This window comes from Microcaecilia unicolor, chromosome 3 (assembly GCF_901765095.1).
Source record: "Microcaecilia unicolor chromosome 3, aMicUni1.1, whole genome shotgun sequence".
In the NCBI taxonomy this organism is placed as follows: Eukaryota; Metazoa; Chordata; class Amphibia; order Gymnophiona; family Siphonopidae; genus Microcaecilia; species Microcaecilia unicolor.
In genome coordinates this window covers 360,197,665-360,220,791 of record NC_044033.1, presented here as the reverse complement: position 1 = coordinate 360,220,791, position 23,127 = coordinate 360,197,665, and the positions used below count along the sequence as shown (strand labels likewise).

Sequence of the window (23,127 nt, the reverse complement as noted above, 5' to 3'; positions counted from 1 at the left end):
CCAATGTGTGATGGAACTGAAATTGGAAATGTTTTAAATATTTTTTTCACAAGCAGTATTTCCAATCAAAGTTCTATATTCCCATGTGGCATTTTTCAAAAATAAAAATAAAACAAAATAGAAACACTCAGTCACACACATATATAGAGCATGCCCTTGTTCTGATGTCCGACAGTTTCTCATGTTTCTGGAAGCATGATATGCAATTTGCCAGTGTAATTTTTAGTGCCTTCCCCAGAATGAAACAACATATTGATTACTTTTTTTAACAACATGGAAATACTTTGTACTGGCTGGTTTTTATTTGCAGGTTTGAAATAGAAGTCTATGAAGCTATTTTGTACTTGTAACAGTTGCTTCACTCTTCTTGAAAACAATATCAATATGTTTAATGTACTCACTTCTATACTTTCATCTATACAATGGAACATAGTATTCCGGGATGTTCCATTCCATAATCCAAAAAGCATCTGACTTTTACATTTTGTTCCTGTTCATCAAGAAACACTATGGGGTCCTTTTAATAAACTGACTTCTTATTCATCCACAGATTAAAAAATCATAACAGTGCTTTATAGGGCATACTTCTCCCTCTAGGGCATACAGAACGGGTTGTATTTTGTATCCCTAGACAATTAAATAGGGTGGATTAGGATTCCTTGAGGTAGTAGGAGGAGTCAGATAGTTTAAGTAAAAAAAAAATACTGGATTTCTGAATTATAATCTGTGTGGCTGTCTAGTTTGAATGATAAAGTGAAGAGAAATACTATAATCCCGATATGTATTTCCCTCTTATTAGCTGTATTTGTGTTGTTTTCATCCATATTATGTTACTTATGTTTGAATTTCATCATAATGTCTCATGCTATTTTTGCTGTCTTTAGAAGTGTGATTCCCAACATCATACAGCACCTGTCATGAATGGCAAGTTCCAGTGTTCATAAATAATTTTAAAAAATGTTTGATGAAGAAATGCACAATGCTGTGCCCTTGATGCAGGACTGTGACAGACGGCTACTGCTTTCAGTGATCCGGTCCCATTGAGGATATTACAAGGGTTTTACATTCAGAACTTTCACAACAATCTCACATTTTAGCACTCCTGTCACAAAATCAGAGATTCACCTATACTCTTGAGGAAGGCCTTTTATGCAGAAACATGGCCGTGTTGGGTTGTCTTTTAGCTGTTTTCCAATAACAATGTTTTGATATCCGCCTTGGATCTACCTCACTGTTTGGTTTTGTTGAGTATGTAACAAGCTTGATCTGGAAATGCCCAGCTCAATAATTTTTTATTGATTCCTATTTGAATTTGTTGCTGTGCTTGTATGAACTACTGGACCTTTGGAACTTTCATATTCATGTTCTAATTTGTAACGGTTTGATATATATGTTTACTAGCCTTTGAGCCCGTAAAAACGGGCTATTATAGGAAGGGTCGGTTGAAAGGCCCGCCCCCGCCGCCGAGTTCGCCGCTGCCCCTCCCTCTCCGAATTCGCACCCCCCCCCCCCCCGAGCCATCACCACCCACCTTCCACCCGGCCGGGCCCTCGCTCCGCTAATGAAACAGCAAGGGTCCGGGAACGCAGTACTGAGCTCTGCTGAGCTGCCGACGTCTGCCTTCGTTCTTCTTCTCTGCCTGTCCCGCCCTCATGTGACGTAACGTCGTCGAGGGCGGGACAGAGGCAGAGAAGAAGAAGGAAGGGCGATGTCGGCAGCTCAGCAGAGCTCAGTGCTGCGTTCCCGGACCCTCGCTGTTTCAATAGTGGAGCGAGGGCCCGACTGGGTAGAAGGTGGGTGGTGGCGGCGATTCGGGTGGGGGGGAGCGTTAGACGGCGGTGTCCCTCCCTCAGAAATGCGTAGTGCAGACCCTCTCTGTTCCGCCCCCCGTCATCACGTATTGACGCAGGGGCGGGGCAGAGAAGGTCTCTACTGCGCATTTGCGAGTGAGTACGACACTCGCCTTTTATATATATTGATGGATGAGTTTTGAATCCAGTGGTTATAGTGCATGAAATTTTTCACTGAAGTTGTTTTTCATGCTCATGGAACTGAAGACTGAATATAAGAGCACTTTACACAGCGTAAGTATATGCTGTCATAGTTGTTCAAGTGTTCTGACAGTCCCTCATTTCATAGTTACTTCCACATGAAAAAGAGTGTTTTGTTTTAGGATTCTAACACTAGCAGGCAAGGCAGCATGTCAGTGTGATGCTGATTTCTGAGGACATTCCGGGACCTTACTAGGGGTAGGAAAGGGACTAGAGGGATAGGTTGCAAACTCTTTCATAAGGCCTGCTCCCTTTGTGTTTTAGTTGTTGCAGATCTATTCCATCGGGATGTCAGCTGTGTTGCAGATATTTGTGTCATAAACAGGCAAATGTTTCTTTGGCAATATCATACACAAAGACATTTAACTCAATCACCTCAGAACCAATCCCTGAGGAACTGAACTACTCATTTTTCTTTCCTCTCGGTGAATTCCACAAATCACTATTCTTTCTGATAGCCAAACAATTTCTATTCCAGTTTACTCATGAGCCCCATCGAAAGGAATCAATCACTTTTGTTTGACATGTGAACCACAGAGACCATTGTTCACATCCCACTGACACTTCTTATGGCTTCTGGCAAGTCATTTAACCCTCCATTGACTCAGGCACAAACTTAGGGGTCCTTTTACTAGGGGGTCCTTTTACTAAGCCACAATAAAAAGTGGCCTGCGGTAATGTAGTTTCGTGTTTGGGTGCATGCTGGGCCAGTTTTTAACATGTGTGCGAAAAAAGGCGCTTTTTTAATGGTTTCTAGAATTTTCTTTTGTATATACAGAAAACAAAGTGTGGTACATTCAACCAAGTTTGGTGGCCAGTTCTTTAGCCTTGGCTTTCTCAAGTTTAGCAATGCGAGCCACAGATTTAGGACCCAAAATACCACCGCCCCAGTGACGCCGGATCTCATCATATTTGTCATTGTAATTGGTCCGGACAGCCTCCACCAGTTTGGCCAGAGCTCCTTTGTCTTCAGGATTAACTTGTGTGAATATGACACAGGTGCAGATCTTCCTGTGGACCAAGCGACCGAGCCTGGCCTTACCCTTGATAATGCAATATGGAACTCCCATCTTACGGCACAAGGCGGGCAGGAAAACAACCAGCTCGATTGGATCAACATCATGTGCAATCACCACTAACTGAGCCTTCTTATTCTAAACTAGGGTGGTCACTGTGTTCACACCTGCTCTGACAACAGGGGGTCTATTGGTAGGAGTATCCCCCTTGCCTGCAGCTTTCTGTTCCGCCCGGGCCAGCAGCCTCTGCTTTTTCTCTTGTTTGGTCTCAGGTCTGTGTGGGCCAGTTTAAAAAGTAGTGTGGCTGTCTGACGGTCCAAAGCCAGGGTGAACTGGTTGATTGCAGGTGGCACTTAAAAACGCTTGTAAAGAATTGACCTCTGGAGTCAAATGTAAAGAGGCCATTTCACAAAGCAGGTCAGATCACGCTTGGGCTGAATATCTTGACCAATGCCAAAGTTCTTGGGCCTCTTCTCGAACAGTGGATTGACATCCTTCTTGGCCTCTTGCTTCTTGACTACAGAAGAGGCCGGAGCCACCTTCTTCCCCTTTTGCCTTCTTCCCTTTTGCCATGGCGGGCACCGACACAGGAAAAAAAAAAGGCTTTTTTTTAATGGGATGGGAAAAGGGCATACAGTACAACTGAAACAAGCGTGCACCTAAAACTGGCCTGAGCCCTTAATGCCACCCATTGATGTAGCGGTAAGGTCTCACGCGTGGTGACCGGTCGGTGCGTACCAACTACCGATTAACACCGGAAATGCCACGTGTGGGAAGAAATACTACTACTACTATTTAGCATTTCTATAGCGCTACAAGGCGTACGCAGCACTATAAATAAATAACTCATCCAGGCGTTATGCGGGCATGGCAAATCTGAAATTACCACCAGCAGGCGTGGTAGCCTGGCGGTTGCCTCATTCTGGCATTTGCTGCACGTGCGTGGAGCCTAACGCACCTTTGTAAAAGGGCCCCTTGATGTGCTAACAGATTTAGTGAACACTAAAAGCCAAAAATCTCATAGGTTTAAAATAGGCTTCTTAGCATATTGCACATGGTAATTATTAGCATGCGCTAAATCTGTTAGCACACCTTAGTAAAAAGAGCCCTTATACTGATAGCTCTCCAGAGATAGGAAAATACCTACTGTATCTGAATGTAGCTCACCTTTAACTGTCACTGGAAAGGCATGAGCTAAATATTAAACACAGTTTCCATTGCAGAGGTAAAGCTTAGTGGCCTGTGGTTCCAACCTCTTCTATATTATTACTGTTGTGAAGAAGGTCTGCAGCTACCTTTCTTCAGTTCTGTGGCACCCCCCCCCCCCCCCCCCCTCTCAAAGAGCCTTTAAAACTACCTCTCTGAATTCCCTAAATATCCTGGGATGTATCTTATTGAACTCCATGACTTTGTCAACTCAGTTTTGAAGGTTCCTCATATATGCTTACTTCTATGAACAATGTGGTATTTTCTCAGTTCTCATATGTACCTTTCCGAGCCATATTTAGTTCTTCTCCAGTGTCTACTTTTGTGAACACCAAACAGAATTTTTTCATTTTAGCAAGTCTACTTTTTTCTTTCTCACCCTCCCTACGGTATATTGTTCCACTATATCTTTTAGTCTTAAAATTCCACCTCTGGTCATCCTTATTTACCTGACAGAACTGACAAAAATATAGTCAGCTTGACTTTGACATCTTCCATCTATTCTGCTGACATCCTGATTTTCTTTCTTTATCTCTTTCATTTTTACCAGCTGTTCTTTTCTATGTTAAGATTTTTTTTAATGATTATTTATATTTTGTGACTGCTAACCTATTAGGGCTGTGCACAGAAGAATAAAAGTTTCTATTTTATTTTATTATTTTGCTTAATTTTCAGACCTTACTTGCACAGAAATGAGTACATGTAAAATTTGATTAAATAACTGTAAATGTTTTAAACCACCTCTAGACCACACCTTCTCCACTGTCAGTGGTCAAGTGAAAAGGTTTCCAAAAGTAATTATGAAGGTCTTCACCAGATATAAGGTCTCAGAAATATATTTTTCATTGGAGAAATGTACCCCATTTCTTACTAGGTTGTTACAATAATGAGGCTTGTAACTCGCCCAATCATCTCTTTTCTTCAGTTTTCCTGTTCTGAAACAGCCCTCTTCCACAAAGCTAATGTGTTCTTTGTGTCTTTGTGCTCCTTCACTATTTAAAAATTGAAACTGTATCTATCTAAATTAAGCCACATGTAACCCAAGCTTTTCTTATCCATGTGTTTATTACACCCACTTGAGGTTCCTATCATATCCTTAAATTCCATATGATAGATATAAACTGTTCCTTTCTGTAAGTTTTAAATTAAAATACTATTAAAGTTTGTATTTATTTTTGTTACATTTGTACCCCATGCTTTCCCACTCATGGCAGGCTCAATGCAGCAGGCAATGGAGGGTTAAGTGACTTGCCCAGAGTCACAAGGAGCTGCCTGTGCTGGAAATTGAACTCAGCTCTTCAGGACCAAAGTCCACCACCCTAACCACTAGGCCACTCCTCCACTCCCTTGTATACAGCAAGGGTCCTCAACCCAGTCTTCGGGACACACCCACCCAGTCAGGTTTTCAGGATACCCACAATGAATATGCATTAGATAGATTTGCATACAATGGAGGCACTACATGCAAATTGATCTCATGCATATTCATTATGGGCATCCTGAAAATCTGGCTAGGAGTGTCCTGAGGACTGGGTTAAGAACCCCTGGTATACAGTCACCAGTGCTTTTTTTGTAGGAAAAAAGGTACCGGTACTCATTATGGGTGGGACCACCATCTATGGCTCTGCCCCTATGATTGCCACAACCCATGTTAGCCACACCCCTTATACAAACCGTGGCGCATATAAACAGGCATCATTGAAAATATTATACCAGTATAGGAGAAAAAATAACTTGAATTTTTTCATTATAAATAATTTCTGTAAGATGTTACAGCTCTAGTATACCCAGTGCAAAATAAGATAGCAGATGTAAATTCTCAAATTGGACATATTCAAAACACTAAAATGAAAATATAATGATTTTTTTCTACCTTTGTTGTCTGGTGACTTTGTTTTTCTGATCATGTTGGTCCAGTGTCTGATTCTGCTGCTCTCAGTCTGTTCCCTTAACACTGTTTCTAGGGCTTCCTTTCCATTTATTTCTTTACTTTCCTCCTTTCTTCTTCATTTCTTGCTCTACATCCATAGGTAAAAGCTGAGTCCTCCACAGACCTGACTGGAAGAGGTATAGAGTGGATCCAGTTTTTGCCTATTTTCTCCATCCATGTGCAGTTTTTCTCCTCTCTTCTTTTCCCCTTATGTCTCCATCAGAATACATCTCCTTCCTCTCTCTTCTCTCTCCTCCATCCATGTCCAACATTTTTCCTCTCCCCCCTCCATCCATGTCCAGCATTTCTCCTCTCTCCCCTCCATTCATGTTCATCTCACTTCCTCTCTCTTCCCTCCCTTCCATCCAGGTCCAGCATTTCAACTCTCACCCCTCCATCCATGTCCAGAATTTCTCATCTCCCCTAAATCCATGTGCATCTCCTCCTCTGTCTTCCCTCCCCTCCATCCATGTACCGCATTTCTCCTCTCTTCCTCCCCTCCCCTCCACCCATGTTCATCTCACTTCCACTCTCTTTCCTCCTCTCCATCCATGTCCAGCATTTCAACTCTCTCCCTTCCCCTCCATCCATGTGCATCTCCATCCTGTCTTTCCTCTCCTCCATCCATGTCCAGCATTTCTCCTGCACTCCCCTCCATCCATCAATGTCCATCGATTCTCCTCTCTCCCCTTCCCTCCCCTCCCATCCATGTCCAGTGACTCTCCTTTGCCCCTATTCTTCCCTCACATCCATGTCCAGCGGTTTTCTGCTCTCCCCTGTCCTGCCCTCCCCTCTCATCCCATCCATACCCAGCATTTCTCTTCTGTTCCCTCCCATCCATGTCCAGTGATTCCTCTCTCTCCCCCTGCCCTCCCCTCCATGTCCAGTGATTCTCCTTTGCCCCTATCCTTCCCTCCTATCCATGTTCACTGATTATCTTCTGACCTCCTTTCCATGTCCAGCGATTCTCCTTTGCCCTCTATCCTCCCCCTCCCTTCCATGTCCAGTGACTCGCCCCAGCCTCCAACTGCCCCCAAGATCATTCCAAACCCATCCCCACCTGCCCGCCCTCAGCTCCCTGACTTTCCGTTCTGCCACCTGCAAATCTTCTATTTACCCGAAGTTGCAGTGGCGAACTGGCGGCAGTGAAAGCAGCAAGCAGGCAGGCTCGACTCCTCGTCGCTTCCCTTCCTTCTTATCGCATCCCGCCCTCGTGGAAATTACATCAGAGGAAGGCAGGACGTTGAGAGGGCAGGGAAGCGACGAGGAGTTGAGACTGTCTGCTTGCTGCTTTCACTGTCGCTGCGACTTTGGGTAAATAGAAGATTTGTAGGGGGCAGAACGGAAAGTCAGGGAGCTGAGGGCCAGTAGGTGAGCCGGCCAGAAAAAAGGTGCCGGTACACTGTACCGGTGTGTACCGGCACAAAAAAAGCACTGACAGTCACTGACTAAAATGAAGTTTATTTTTTAGAGTGATTTTTATCAGAAAATAATTCCATTATTAGACAACACATCAGATAAGTCTGAATATAAACATTGTCAGTTTTGATGAACCATCCATTCCATACTAAACTTTCCAACTTGCTCAATAATTCTTGGTTGTTGTTTTTTTAATACAAAAACCTTTAATATAAACCCTAAATAATCCAATTTTCTCTCTCATATGACCTGGAAAAGACACTCAACAAGTAAGTAAACTCTGGAATTCGTTGCTAGAGAATGTGGTAAAAATAGTTAGCTTAGCAAGGTTTAAAATGGTTTGGATAATTTCCTGAAAGAAAAGTACATAAGCCATTATTAAATTGGACTTGGGGAAAATCCACTGCTTATTTCTAGGATAAGCAGCATAAAATATATTGTACAGTTCTGAGATCTTGCTAGATACTAGTAACCTGGATTGGCCACTGTTAGAAACAGGATGCTGGGCTTGATGGACCTTTGGTTTGTCCCAATATGGCAAAGCTCATGTTCTTATGTTCATTGCTTCCCATGTTGCCACGATCTTTACCCCTATCTCCCCATCCATGCCCTGATCCTCACCCTATCACCCTTTATGCTCTGTTCCACACCCTCTATCTGATCCTTCCCCCTCTGTTGGCTTATGTCTGTAATCCCTACCACACACCCCTGCCCCCTCCAGACCTCAAAGAAACCCTGAGATCTACCTGTAGGAGATTCCTGGTAGTCTAGTGTGACAGGCAGTAACAGTGTCCTTTCACTTCTGCCCTGTCTGATTTCAGGTTCAAAATGATGGTGCTGACCCCTAGTGATAGTCTCATAGTACCACTGCTAAGGGGTCAGCCTTCCATATAAAGGCAATCTGTTTTTCAATAAACAAAAATATTTTATTGCAGAGTCCCTGTGTTTTGATGCTGTTCCTTTTCTTCTTTTTCTACTTAACTCATCTTACCAAAGACAGGTTTGTTTGGGTTTTTTTTTTAATCCAAGGCTTCAATTTTGGGGTGTAATTAAATTTCAAAGGAAATCACCCATTTGCATGAATTATCACACAAAATGTAACTTCCACAGAATTGCTAAAAGGCTGATTTGCATGATTGCACAGCTCATTAATGGTTTGGTATGTGTTTTGTGATTGAGTTCTCAAAGGTATCGCATACTTTCGTTTTCACAAATGTTGTTGCTCATATTACTTGTTTCCAAACCCATCCACACTATATCAGCCTCATTGTCAGCAGGGACAGTATAACCTGGCAAGCATGGTAAAGCATGGCAGGCGACATTGACATTTCGGGCACCAAATGCTGCCATGACAAGTCTTTCCTGTTGTTCCAGGCAGGAAGGAATGAAAGGAGAGGCATCAGATCTATCCCCTCCCTCTGTTCTGCTGCCCTCTGGGCCCATGGCAGCAATTTACAAGAGTCAAGGAGTCTTCAAGCCAATGCACTCATGAAGGCCCTGCCACTCCTGTCTCCTCTGACATGTTCTGTATGCATCAGAGGGGTAAAGACCAGCAGGGCCTTGTGAGTACAGGGGCTAGATGGATTCCTGAGAGAGGGAAGGAGGGAAGTTTGAGTGCAAATGATGGTCTAGTGAGGAAGAGGGAGGGGATGATGCTGATATAGGCAGGACTTTTTTTTGAAGGGGTACTTGGGGGTACTGAGTACCGGCACCTTTTCCAGTGTCTGGCAAAATTGACCCATGGTCCCCAAGTTTTAATGACAGAGCTCAGGTCCTACACATCAATTCTGCCTTGTCATAGATTCTATGACTGATTGCAGGGGGCCTGGCTATTCTGGGGTGGATCCCTCAGTGATCACCCCACCCCTGAAGGGTGGCCTAGCATTTGAGTACCTGCACCTTTTTTGCTAGAAAGAACGCACTGGATATAGGTGAGAGAGGAGAGAAGAGAGAGGGGGTGATGCTAGATGGGTGGGTGGGAGAAGGGAGAAGGGAGTATACTGGATGAGGGGGAAGGGAGAGAGGGGGTGATGCTAGATGAGTAGGTAGAAGAGAGAAAAATCATTCTTTACTTAGCAAACTATCCCCCCTTTTACAAAATTGTGCTTGCAGCTACCAGTGCAGTAATGCTGGCACAGCCCATTCAAAGTGAATGCAATGTGTTTGCTTTGCCACGCAGCAGTCGCTAGTGTGTCTTTGTAAAAAATGGGGGGGGGGTATAATTTCTTAAATATTAATATAATAAATTATGGAGTTTGAGAGCAAGGTATGAGATATTTTATGCATATAAGCATTCACTATGTTGACCAAAATAAGTGCAGCTATATGTTGGCTAACCACCTTAAAAGAAAGAAAGAAAAAAAACCTCAAATCCCAGTACTGATTATTTATTTATTTATAAAAATTTGTAGCCCACATCATCTACAATCCTGAGTTGGTATTACAGGCATAATAATAAATTATTAACCAGTACACAAAACATTCTAAATGCATTTCATAATTTTTATTTTAAATGATATACATCAAAATCCTCCAATGATTCATCAGAATTAGAACAATTTCTGGATGGTGTTCCAAGAACACTATGTTCTTATTCAGACAGAGAAACTTTACAAATATCCTTAACAACACAGATATTATGTAGTTTACAAATCAGTTGAAACTTAGGAAAACCCCAGGCCCCAATGGCTTACTAAGTAAATTTTATAAATTATTCAAATCTGAACTTTCCTCTCATCTATTATCACTTTACAATACCTTAGAAACAAAAGAACACTGTAATAGCAGATTCTTTGAAGTCATTATTACAATTCTCCCAAAACCCAATAAAGATCTGTCACTGGTCCAAAATTGTAGACCCATCTCACTTTTAAAAGTGGATTATAAAATATTTACTAACATTTTATTGAATAGACTGTTCAAAATTATTCATCCTAATCAGGTAGGCTTTATGCCAAATCTCAGACAATTCCCTTTTATTTCACCAAATTTCTTTTGTAGCACAGTCCTAATCTGACCCTGTCATTGCTTTGTCCCTTGACACGGAGAAGGTGTTTGACAGGGTAGAGTGGGATTTTCTGTTCCAAATAATCTAATCTAGACTCCTGAAGCAGGCCATTGTGTTTATAGATGCCAAATATTCTTCCCCCTTTCCTTATATTATTGATTTTGTAAACCACTTTGACGTGAGAAATTCTTGAAATAAATGAATACACAAGATCTGATCCTTTGCACATTTGTTGCACCTGGTAATAAGGGATTACCTGGGACTGGTGACCTAGGGGAGTTGCATTCTTGTTCTACAGTAATTGATCAAGAAATACAAGGAAATAGCAAGCTATTTTCACTGAATTGTGAAGTACAGGCAATAACTGCATCAAAACAGAAAGTAATAAGGTCACCTGTGCACCAGCTCACTCAGGATGTAGACACCTGGTGGAATCCACCCATCTGATGCTAGATCAACAAGTAGCCATTGAATACTTAGAAAGCAGTGGTGTTCCGACCCTAGCTGACACCCGGGGCGGATCGCCGATGCACCCCCCCCCCCCCCGGCGAAATGACACCTCTTCCCCCCCCCCCCGGCGAAATGACACCTCTTCCCCCCCCCCCGGCGAAATGACACCCCCCCGGATGCACACCGCTGGGGGGGGGGGGGTGTGCCGCGGCACGCCTGTTGCCCTGTCTCCGAGAAAGTTTGCAATTCGCATGTGTTCACTGCTCCCTCTGAGTCTGCCCCAGAACAGGAAGTAACCTGTTCCGAGGCAGACTTAGAGGGAGCAGTGAACACATGCGAATTGCAAACTTTCTCGGACTGTGATAGGGCAACAGGCGCGCGCTGCGGCACCCCCCCAGCAGCGTGCACCCAGGGCTGACCGCCCCCACCCCCCCTTGGTACGCCACTGTTAGAAAGACCGTCAGTGCTTCAAGATTGGACAAACATGATTCAGTCACTAGAAGTCCTGAAGCCCTTCAGATGTCATGGAGGATCTGAGTTCATAAAAGATCCATCAGGGTAAGGTCATTCCTGGAGCAGAAGTAAGAGCGCTTTCTGTTTTCATCAACGGTGTTGGTGCTGGTGAATTCTTTGCAGGTGCATATACGATAAACAAACAAACAAACAAAAAAACTCACTCAAGAAGCTGCATATATGCCAAATATCAAGTCTGACCCATAAGTGAAACGGAACATTGCTCTCTATTTCAACAGACTGTTCCTGGATTACTCCCTTGCCTGCTGCCTGCCTATTGTCTTGCTTGCTGCCTGTCTGGCTGTTATATTCACCACCCCGCTTCCTGCTCCGTCTCATAAGTCCTGCAGACCGCCCGCACCTAGGGGCTCAACCTCTAAGGAACGGCAGTCAGCGCAGGTGAAACCCGGGGTTGTCCGGCTGCCAAGCAGAACCTGGTCCGAGTATTGGGCTCAGCAGTGCTCTACTTGGTACAAGAACTCACAAGTCTGACAATTATTTGTGTTAAATATAAGTGTTTCTTCAGTGAAAATTTCCAAACTTCTCAAACTTCTCATAATTAATTGCAATACTTTGCTCTAGATAAGCAAAAGTCGGCTGTAGGGGTTCTGATATCCGACATATCACATGTTTCACCTGAAAACGGCTTTTTCAAGGAAAACCCCCAATTTTAGATGCCTGCCATAAATACCGATAACCATTCTTATGTCATCTAGATTATATTTAACAGAAATAATAGATACAATAAATAAAAATCAACAGAAATACTTGGGGATCAGTGATGATTTTGGAACAGTTTCAAGCGACACTGAAATTTACTATCCGCAAGACACCCATACTTTGGTCCTTTAAGAATTTGATCTATAAGAACATCATCATTAGAGAAGTGATTTATATATACACATATAAATGGCATATACATGTGTATATGCTAATATTCTAAAAATGTATGATCATAAAGAATGAGTAAGTGTTAGCACCTAGTTTATAGCCTTGCCCTGGCAATGTCATAAGATTATAATATCTAAAAGTGGAAATCATAAAGCCACCAACTGGTTAAATACAGCTTGAAAGAGGCTAGCTTTCAGTGTTTGCAAAAAGCAACAGGATTGCTCATTTCTCGCAGCTCTAAAAAAAGCTGGTTCCATAATAAAGTCCCCAAACAGGAAAATGTTCTATGTTAACAACCTCTTCCCTTTTAATGTAGGCTCAATAAAACAAAGAGCACTAATTCACAAACCCATTACAGTCTGTGTCTCTCCTGTAGCATTTCTGTAAGGAAGTGAGAGAAAACTAATGTGTACTTCTCATGACTGTGTACTACTCTAGTAAGCGTTATACTTATTAGGGGAATGGATCCATTGTAGTGACCTTAAAAGAGGTACATAAACAAATGAGTCATGCTACCTTCATAGTAAAAGACAAAAAATATGAGACAATGCCTAGACATGTAGAGAGCTTGATGCTGCTGTGTCTTTCAATTTTATTGTTGTCTGTGGTATGGTGGTCAATTAGTTGGTGTCCTTTGTTGTTTGTTTTATGCTATGAACTTTAATTCCCTAATTCTTGAAAGTTGCGCGCCCAAATTTTTGACTAGCACACAAACTTGTTTGTGTAACTTATAGAATAAGGTCTGTTGTGCACATAACTTTATGAATGGATTAACTGAAAATTGGCCTTAACAGCTTATAATTGGCTATAATTGGTGTTGATTGGTGCTAACTGTCACTGATTGACAGTTAAATGTGTAACTGCCTTTATTCAGTATTCTATAGGTTGTATATTCAAATTCCAGAGTGTACAACTTCAAGAGGGCGTAGACTGGGAGGGGCATGGACAGGTCTGTGGCATGTCAGGCAGTTAAGCATGTGGGATATAGATCATGAGGATTTAGGTGCCTAACTGCCTACAGTTAGGTGTGAGCATTTATGCCAGCCATTAAGCTAGCTTAAGAGCTCACACATAAAGTTAGGTCCATAAATGGAGACTTAACGCTTCAGTTATACTGTTTGTACTTAGTGGGGGGCATTAATAAAAACAAAACAAATAGGCACAAAGGTGCAACAAAGCTAAATAGTATGAGAGTAAACCAGTTAGATTCAACAGACTCTCAATGCAGTCCTACGTTTTGGTGCAAAAGGCGCCTGCCTCAGGAGTCACAAGCAATTTGATCTGGCTGGTAATAAAAGGATAGTAAAAAAAACAACATTCAGGAAATTAAAAAAAATAAAAAAATGGGGAATGACCAATTGAATTCCATCACAGAGGTACATAAGTACATAAGTAATGCCATACTGGGAAAAAACCAAGGGTCCATCGAGCCCAGCATCCTGTCCACGACAGCGGCCAATCCAGGCCAAGGGCACCTGGCAAGCTTCCCAAACGTACAAACATTCTATACATGTTATTCCTGGAATTGTGGATTTTTCCCAAGTCCATTTAGTAGCGGTTTATGAACTTGTCCTTTAGGAAACCGTCCAACCCCTTTTTAAACTCTGCTAAGCTAACCACCTTCACCACTTTCTCCGGCAACGAGAAAAACAAAACAAATAGGCACAAATGTGCAAAAACGCTAAAGTCTTTCTTAATGACAGTAAAACAGTTAGAATCAGTGGACTCGATGCATTGCTGTTTGCAAATAGTTTTGCCATGATTTCTCTACACTGATGATGCAACAGTTGTACTTTATGTTTGGACTTATTTACTGGTATTCTTGTATTATCAGCAAAGAAACAAAAAAAAGTTACCTTTCACAGGTAACATACATTAAAAAACAAACAGCAAAGGTGACCAAAACCAAAAAAAAGGGTACGGTCAACACCAATGCTGTTGCAAAGTTTATTTAATCTTCAAAAGACTCAACATGAATTGTTTGTTGGACACAAGGGCCTGCGTCAGGAGTCTGAAGAATGGATGGTCATGATTTGTTTATGTTTATATAAACAGCCTATTTTTAATGGAAAATAGTTCATTATTGCAACTATCCGCATGTAATATTCTTGCTAGGGCAATTACCAAGGTTTATATAATGCATGGCTAAGGTGGAATAAAAATGCAAATACAATTCTACAACGTTGTTCTCCTCTAACCAAACAATATAAAAGAAAGAAGATTAAAATCCATGGTGCTAGAAGCTACATTAGCTAGTATATGACTCATACTTCAATCCTAATGTTTCAGTAACGAAAGGTTAAAATCTTGAATTCAGTGTATGAAATTATTTTAATAGTTGCAGGATAATTGAAATACATTGTCTGGTCTTCTGAAAAAAATTGTTAAGGGTTTAAAAATCTGCTATAACTTTTTTTTAAAGTTTTGAATTAATCTAACCATATAGGTATTAGTTATCACAAAATTGAAATAAGGAATGGAAAATAGCAGCAACAAGAACACACATTTACAGGCCCTTTTACTATGCTGTGGTAAAAGGGGTCCTGCGGTGTTCTCGGTGAATGGATTTTCCACGCAACGAGGCTCCTTTTACCGCAGCAGGGTTTTGTGAAAAAAGGAAATAGCCGTGCGGTAAGTATATACTTGCCGCATGGGACACAAGATGAAGCTAGAATATGGTAGATTTAAAACAAATAGGAGAAAGTTTTTCTTTATTCAGCATGTAGTTGGACTCTGGAACTTGTTGCCGGACAACGTAGTGACAGCAGCTGGCCTTATGGAGTTTAAGGGGGGTTTGGATAGATTCCTGAAGGAAAAGTCCATTGAACATTATTAAAAATTATTATTATTTTTTTTTTTGGGGGGGGGGGGGGCGGTTGCCGGGTTCTTGAAGCCTGGATTGGCCGCTGTCGGAGAATGGATGCTGGGCTTGATGGACCCTTGGTCTTTTCCCAGTATGGCGGTGCTTATGTGCTTATGGCTATTTCCTGGGGGAGCCCTTAGTATATCCTATTTGGGAGGTGTTAGGGGCTTCCACGCTAACCCAGCGGTAACTGGGCAGCATGTGGCGCTGCCTGATTTCTGCTGTGTAAGCCCCTGGTGGAAAACTTTTAATAAGTTTCCAGCATGCCAGAAATGATGCATGGAGGGGGCGATACTACTGCCGGTTCCCCCAGTGAGCTGGTAGTAGTGCCGGATTGGTGCTCAACAAAGCAGCGGTAGCTCTACCGTCATTTTGTAAAAGGACTCCAAAGTTAATTGACAAAATGGATATTCCCTTCGGAGTAAAGCACAGAATAAAACAAATTAATATTTTACAGTTATTTTTATGCACTGTGTAGCACAGCGTCAAGTAGATGCTGTGCTACAACAAGTCTATAACCTAGCCACCCCTGTTTACACATAGATGACGTGTAAATGCTTAGAATGTTAGCATTTCCAGGAATATGTGCACACACCGTTGTAAGTGCTAGCAAGGTTAGGCACTACGCTGCAAAAGTCCTCTTAACTTAGAGCCCGATATTCAGACCATGGGAGTTAGCTGGTCTGACTTCTGCATAGGGCCCTGAGCCCGGATATTCAATGACAGACCGTTTCTGGCAACCAGCATTGAATATTCAGATGTTTTATGGCCGGTTTCAACTAAACCAGCCAAGCCAATATTCAGCTGGTTAAGTTGAAACCGGCCAAAGATAAGCCTTTTTTAGCGGCCTAATTCGGCTGCCAAACTTAGTTGGCAACACGCTGAATATCGGTGGATAGCCGGTTATGTCGCATGATATAACCAGTTGTCTGCTGAGGGGCCCTTTTAATAAGGCACACCTAAGAGTGGCCTGCGCTGATGTAGGTGCATGCTTTGGACGCATGCTGGTCCATTTCCTCGGCGCGCCTGGCAAAAAGACTTTTTTTGTGCAGGAAAATTAAAACTAGCGTGCGTCCATTTTTGGTCTGCGACCTTACCACCACCCATTGTAAGAGAGCTCTTATCTCATGGCCATGTGACAGGGAGCCCTTACTGCCACCCACTGAGGTGGCGATAAGGTTTCCCATGCTAACCCTGTGGTAAATATTACCGCCGGGTTACTGCCATGCAAGCCATTCCTGGGGGTTTTCTTTTACCCCCGGAAATGGCACATGCTCGAGGCGGAACTACCTCTGGCGGGTGCATTGAGCCGATGGTAGTCCCGAAAGAGCAAGCGTTGGGCTTACCACCGCTCTGTAAAAGGGCCCCTTATAAAATTGCTCCTTAGTGCTTGATTTATGGTACATAAGTACATAAGCATCGCCATGCTGGGACAGACCAAGGGTCCATCCAGCCCAGCACCCTGTCTCCAACAGCGGCCAAAAGAACAAACAATTTGTCCCGCCCATCCCAGAAATAGTGGATTTTTCCCACGTCCATTCAATAACATTCTATGGCCATTTCCTCCAGGAAGCTGTCCAACCCTTTTTAAAATTCTGCTAAGTTAATCGCCTTAACCACTTTTTCCGGCAACGAATTCCAGAGTCTAACTACGCATTGAGTGAAGAAAAATTTCCTCCGATTCGTTCTAAATTTACTACACTGCAGCTTCATCGCATGCCCCCTTGTCCTAGTATTTTTGGAAAGCGTAAACAGATGCTCCACATTGACCCTTTCCATTCCATTCATTATCTTATAGACCTCTATCATATCTCCCCTCAGCCGCCTTTTCTCCAAGCTGAAGAGCCCCAGCATCTTCAGCCTTTCCTCATAGGGAAGTCATCCCATCCCCTGTATCATCTTTGTTACCCTTCTCTGCACCTTTTCTAATTCCACTATCCACCTTATAATTGAAAGAGAAAAATGCCTAGATTTCGACCCAAATCGGGAGATAGACGTTTATCTCACAAAAACGACTAAATCGGTATAATGGAAAGCCGATTTTGGACGTTTTCAACTGCACTTCATCGCGGAAGCGTACAAAGTTGACGGGGGCGTGTCGGAGGCGTGGCGAAGGTGGAACTGGGGCGTGGTTATCGGCCGAGGAGAGATGGGCGCCTTTCGCCGATAATGGAAAAAAGTATGCGTTTGTAACTAGAATTTAGGGCACTTTTCCTGGACCCTGTTTTTTCACAAATAAGGCCCCAAAAAGTGCCCTAAATGACCAGATTACCCCCAGAGGGAATCGGGGATGACCTCTCCTGACTCCCCCAGTGGTCACTAACCCCCTCCCACCACAAAAAATGATGTTTCACAACTTTTTATTTTCACCCTCAAATGTCATACCCACCTCCCTGGCAGCAGTATGCAGGTCCCTGGAGCAGTTGTTAGGGGGTGCAGTGGACTTCAGGCAGGTGGACCCAGGCCCATCCCCCCTACTTGTTACAATTGTGCTGCTTAATGCTTAGTCGTCCAACCCCCCAAACCCACTGTACCCACATGTAGGTGCCCCCCTTCACCCCTTAGGGCTATAGTAATGGTGTAGACTTGTGGGCAGTGGGTTTTGAGGGGGATTTGGGGGGCTCAACACACAAGGGAAGGGTGCTATGCACCTGGGAGCTCTTTTACCTTTTTTTTTATTTTTTTTAAAGTGCCCTCTAGGGTGCCCGGTTGGTGTCCTGGCATGTGAGGGGGACCAGTGCACTACGAATCCTGGCCCCTCCCATGAACAAATGCCTTGGATTTATTCGTTTTTGAGCTGGGCGCTTTCATTTTTCATTATCACTGAAAAACAAAAACGCCCAGCTCACAAATTATCGAATAAAACATGGACGTCTATTTTTTTCGAAAATACGGTTCGGTCCGCCCCTTCACTGACCCGTTCTCAGAGATAAACGCCCATGGAGATAGACGTTTTCGTTCAATTATGCCCCTCTATATCTTTTTTGAGGTGCGGTGACTAGAATTGCACACAATACTCGAGGTGCGGTCACACCATGGAGCGATACAATGGCAGAATAATATCCTCATTTTTGTTTTCCATCCCTTTCCTAATAATACCCAGCATTCTATTTGCTTTCCTAGCCGCAGCAGCACATTGAGCAGAAGGTTTCAACGTATCATCAACGATGACACCTAGATCCCTTTCTCGGTCCGTGACTTGTAACACTGAACCCTGCATGATGTAGCTATAGTTTGGGTTCCTCTTTCCTACATGCATCACTTTGCACTTGTTCACATTAAACGTCATCTGCCATTTATATGCCCAGTCTCCCAGTCTTGTAAGGTCCTCTTGTAACTTTGTGTCATCAGCAAATTTGATTACCTCACTAGTTACCCCCATCTCTAGGTCATTTATGAATATGTTAAAAAGCAGAGGTCCCAGCACAGATCCCTGAGGGACCCCACTAACTACCCCTCTCCATTGCGAATATTGACCTTTTAACCCTACTCTCTGTTTCCTATTTCAACCAGTTTTTAATCCACAGTAAGACACTACCTCCGATTCCATGTCTCTCTAATTTCCTCTGTAGTCTTTCATGAGGGACTTTATCAAATGTCTTCTGAAAATCTAGATACACAATATCAGCCAGCTCACCTTTGTCCACGTATTTGTTTACCCCTTCAAAGAAATGCAGCAGATTGGTATATGGTATAGTACCATAGTATAATATCACAAGATTATTATTGACATTGTTTGTATGGATGTGCATTTGTAAGCACACAGTCGGTTGGTGTGCCTTAAAAAATTAGGTGTATGCAAAAGCAAAATCCATTAAAGACATGTTAACCTACGAATCAACATGTATACAATCAATTTGCAAGTTAAAACATTCTTTTATTTAAAGGATTGTCAGTAAAAGATGCTTGAAAATCAGGAAAAAGTCTGAAAAATCTGAAAGGTAACAAAAAATGTTTTTCCTGTTCAAGCCCTCAACTGTTTTTATATTGTAAGATCTTGATTCATCCCCTGCTATTTAGGGTTCTATTGGGCTAATATCACAGATTTGTATGACAAAGAAGGAGAAATTTGAGGCAGTAAGTAAAAAAATAGCATGGATTAACAATATTTGGGATGGGAGGAAAGGTAAGCTACTATAAATTCTCTATTAATGCCTTTCCTGCTACCAATGCATTGTCCTACAAAGGGTTATTCATTCACCCATTTATTACATTTTGGGGTTCATAAACAAAAGAAAAAAGTCCAAAAAATGGTATAAGTGGCAGATCAACATGTTTCTCAAATGAAAATGTTTAAACCATATAATTAAACATTAAAAAAAAAATAACATTTAACTGATATTCACCAAAAGAAAAACATTTTCAGAATGGGCATGTCTTGGGCAGTTTTACATGCACGTTCTTTTTTTTTTTTTTTTTTGCGATAATGGATAGCAAAATGACTTCCTTGGGCCAGAAAGAAAGTGATTTAGACCTGCTTTAATAGCATCTAGGGTAAGACTAAACCTATCTTTGGACCCATTTATGAATTTTCTAAGTTGGACAGTAGAGATGTAGAAGTGGTCATTTGTGAGAAATAGTGGAAAGTTGTTGAGTTTTTTGATGCCTTTATCTGTTTGCCCCATTCTGAACCATCAGACCCTCCCATTTCCTGCCTTGCCTCCTCTGTGTTCCACCTCCTTAACTCCCTGCCCTCACCTGCTATCTCCCCCAGCCACACCCTCCCTTCTTCTGTATCTGGCCTCCTTACCCCACCAAACCCTCACTATCCTCAAACCTCCAAACCTCCCATTCTACCTACCTGTCTGCTTGTCTTCTATCATTGTTCTTCATTATTTACCTTTTATAAGCCTTCTTCTTCTCTCCTATCATCTTTTTTCTTCTTTAACTTAAAGAGCCCTAACCACCTGAGAATGTGTCTTGTACAAATCTTTTCCTTCTTAACCCCCCTCCTTTGAAGGCTCAGGTAAGATATGTTTAAAGGGAAAAACAGGTGATGTTTGTTCAAGTTTAATTGAAGTTGCCCTTAATCTATGGAGAATTGCTTTGATGGACATAGACAATTTGCTAGAATGAGAATGATCAAGTTCTGCAATACCTGGTAATTTTCTGTAATCCCCTGTTAGGATGGGGATTACTAGAAGAGTAAGTTTACTGGAGATAGTCACTGGGGGGAGTGACTGGGAGGTCCGTGGGTTGAAGGAAGCCCAGTCTAAGGGAAGAGTTTGAAATAAAATGTAGAGAAATAGTGCCCTGATACTGAAGAGTGACAGAGGGGGAGGAGATTGAGAGGAGATAAAAATGATAGTTTGCCCTTTGGGGGGGGGGGGGGTCTGTGGTTGCCTACAAGCCCCTGACAAGTGACCTGAAGAAGGAGAAGGAGGTTCCTGAAGTGTCACCTTAAGACTGGACTAATAATGAGGAGCAGTTATTGCTCCACTCACAATAACTGGTGAAGGAGTCAGAGCTTTGGGTGGATATAGGGAGTCTGGGCCATAAGCAGGGTTCAGGACAGGGCATAGCCTGCTCAAGGCCAGGGTGTCACACTGTGAGGTACACCTTTGGAAGAAGGACAGCCATAATGGTCTGTGCCTGGTGGTAGCGGAGTGAGTCGGTGGAGAAGAGAACAGCCTTGGGGTTACATCTGACAAACAGGATAGGCATGGGCAGGGGGTGCTTGTGAATATGTGAATAGACCTAGCAAAAAGAAAAGAATCCCCTGTACATACACCCAGGAAGAAAGTGGCATAGGTGTTCCCATGGAACAACACAAGTATGAGATTGATTTAAATAAGAATTCATATAAGTGACTGAAGTGAAGAATCATTGAAGTTGCAACCTGCCTGTTGCGGAAGTTACAATAAAGTTTAATTTGTTGGTAAATCCTTTGGAATGCAGTGTGGTTCCTAGACTGGAGAGTTGAGTGGAACCTGGAACTGGAACAGTGTCTTCCAAGCCCCCAGATCGCTATTCCAGATCATTGACCTACCCCAGCTCAACTGTAAGTAGACTGGAAATGAGGTGTGTTGTAAGACTGGCCTGAGAGTGAGCGAAGACTTTGAAGTTTGTGTAACGTTTTTTTGTGGCCAGGGGCCAACAGGCGAGACCCGGGTTACATTTGTAATATAGTCAAATTATTGCATCCTAAGCATTAAACCTAAGACATAAACTAATGTAACTCTGCATATTTGATATAACCTTGATATTGTGCCACACTGTAGATCTCTATCAAGCTTCCACAAGAAAAACCATTCAGCTCCATCAACCCATTTTTGCTCAGTGCTCTAGAACTAGAGATGCTTAACAGATGTCTTGCATGCATAAAATTTTCTCAGTAAATAACATTCATAATGGTTGACCTTAGGTATATAATTTACAGGGCAGAGATTTGGGTATTTTCTAAATAGTACAGCTCTTTTTGATGCATTTATAAAATATGTGTTGCTCAGTTTAAAGTGTAGCTGCATCTGTGGGTAACTGCACATTCGTCACAGCTCAGGATGGGTGAAACTTTGGCTGCAGTTGGATTTGCACTGCCTACCCAACTCGAAGGCTAGGTGGGCCACATCTGGCAGCAGGCGAGTCTAAGTTTCCAATATTGTTATCCCGCAAAACAAAGTAATATATCTATGTGGTGTACAATTCTAAAAATGAAGTGAGAAAGAAAAGAAAATGAGAAAAATAGCAAAGTGAGGAAGAAACAGAACTACTATAAATAATAGGAAAGAAGGGAAGTGTAGTATGTCTGTGCTGACTTGCTGGCCAGCAGGTTGATCCCACGGGCAGTCTTATATAGATGCAAACGCATCTTCAAAAAGGAACGTTTTAAGATCCATTTTGAATTTAGTTAAGGAGGTTTGTGATCTAAGCTAGAGAAGTATTATGTTCCATAAAGTGGGACTACTACTGAAAAAATAGACTCACATGTCACATCACGTCTAATGTGAAAAGATGGCATGGCAAAGACCAGACCAGATTGTAGCTCTAAAAGGAGCCCTTGGGAGATGGCCTGACAAGAGTTCAGGGAGTAGATGGAACAAGGCACGGACAGAAACAGGACTGGAACCAGAATGGAACAAGGCTGAAGGCACAGATAGAAATAGGACTGGAACTGGATGGTAACAAGGCCAGAACAGGACTGAAGACACAGGTTGGAACAAGACAAGTTGGAACAAGGCTGCAACTCACACTGAAAAGGTTAGGCAACCTGTTGCAAAAGAACTGGTTGGAATTCAGGGACTTCCTTATATAGTACTACACAGAAAGTGATGACATCAGCCAGTGGCCTCTTGCAGGGCTATAAAGAAAGTGCAGGCTTTCCAGGAAGTAAAACAGATTCTTCTGGCATGGAATGCTGCTGGAGACCACAGAAAACAGGTGAGGGGTGTGACAACATTTATGTACACTTTAAAACTTTACCTTCTTGAATAACATAAAATGTCCTGCAAAGTGATTTATATTCCAGCTCACTTTAAATTTCAGAAATTAATTCCAGATAGAGACAGTAAAGTGGTGTGGTAGCTGTGCTAGTCTATTTTTAAAGGTAAAAAATAGAAATTTAAAAAAGAAAAAAACATAGAAAAGAAAATAAGATGATATCTTTTTTTACTGGACATTACATTTTTTGATTAGCTTTCAAAGGTAACCCTTCTTCTTCAGATTAGAAATGAGCAAATGTTGACAAATATCACAATCTGCTTTATTTTCGAAAGAGATGCCCATATTTTGACCCAAATCAGGAGATGGGTGTCCGTTTCCCGTGGGCGCCCAAATCGGTATAA

At 42.4% G+C, this 23,127-nt stretch overlaps 1 pseudogene; it reads right to left on the bottom strand.

The window, feature by feature from the left end:
* Positions 1–2,837: 2,837 nt before the first annotated feature.
* Positions 2,838–4,814, bottom strand: LOC115464757 (annotated as a pseudogene).
* Positions 4,815–23,127: the final 18,313 nt, after the last annotated feature.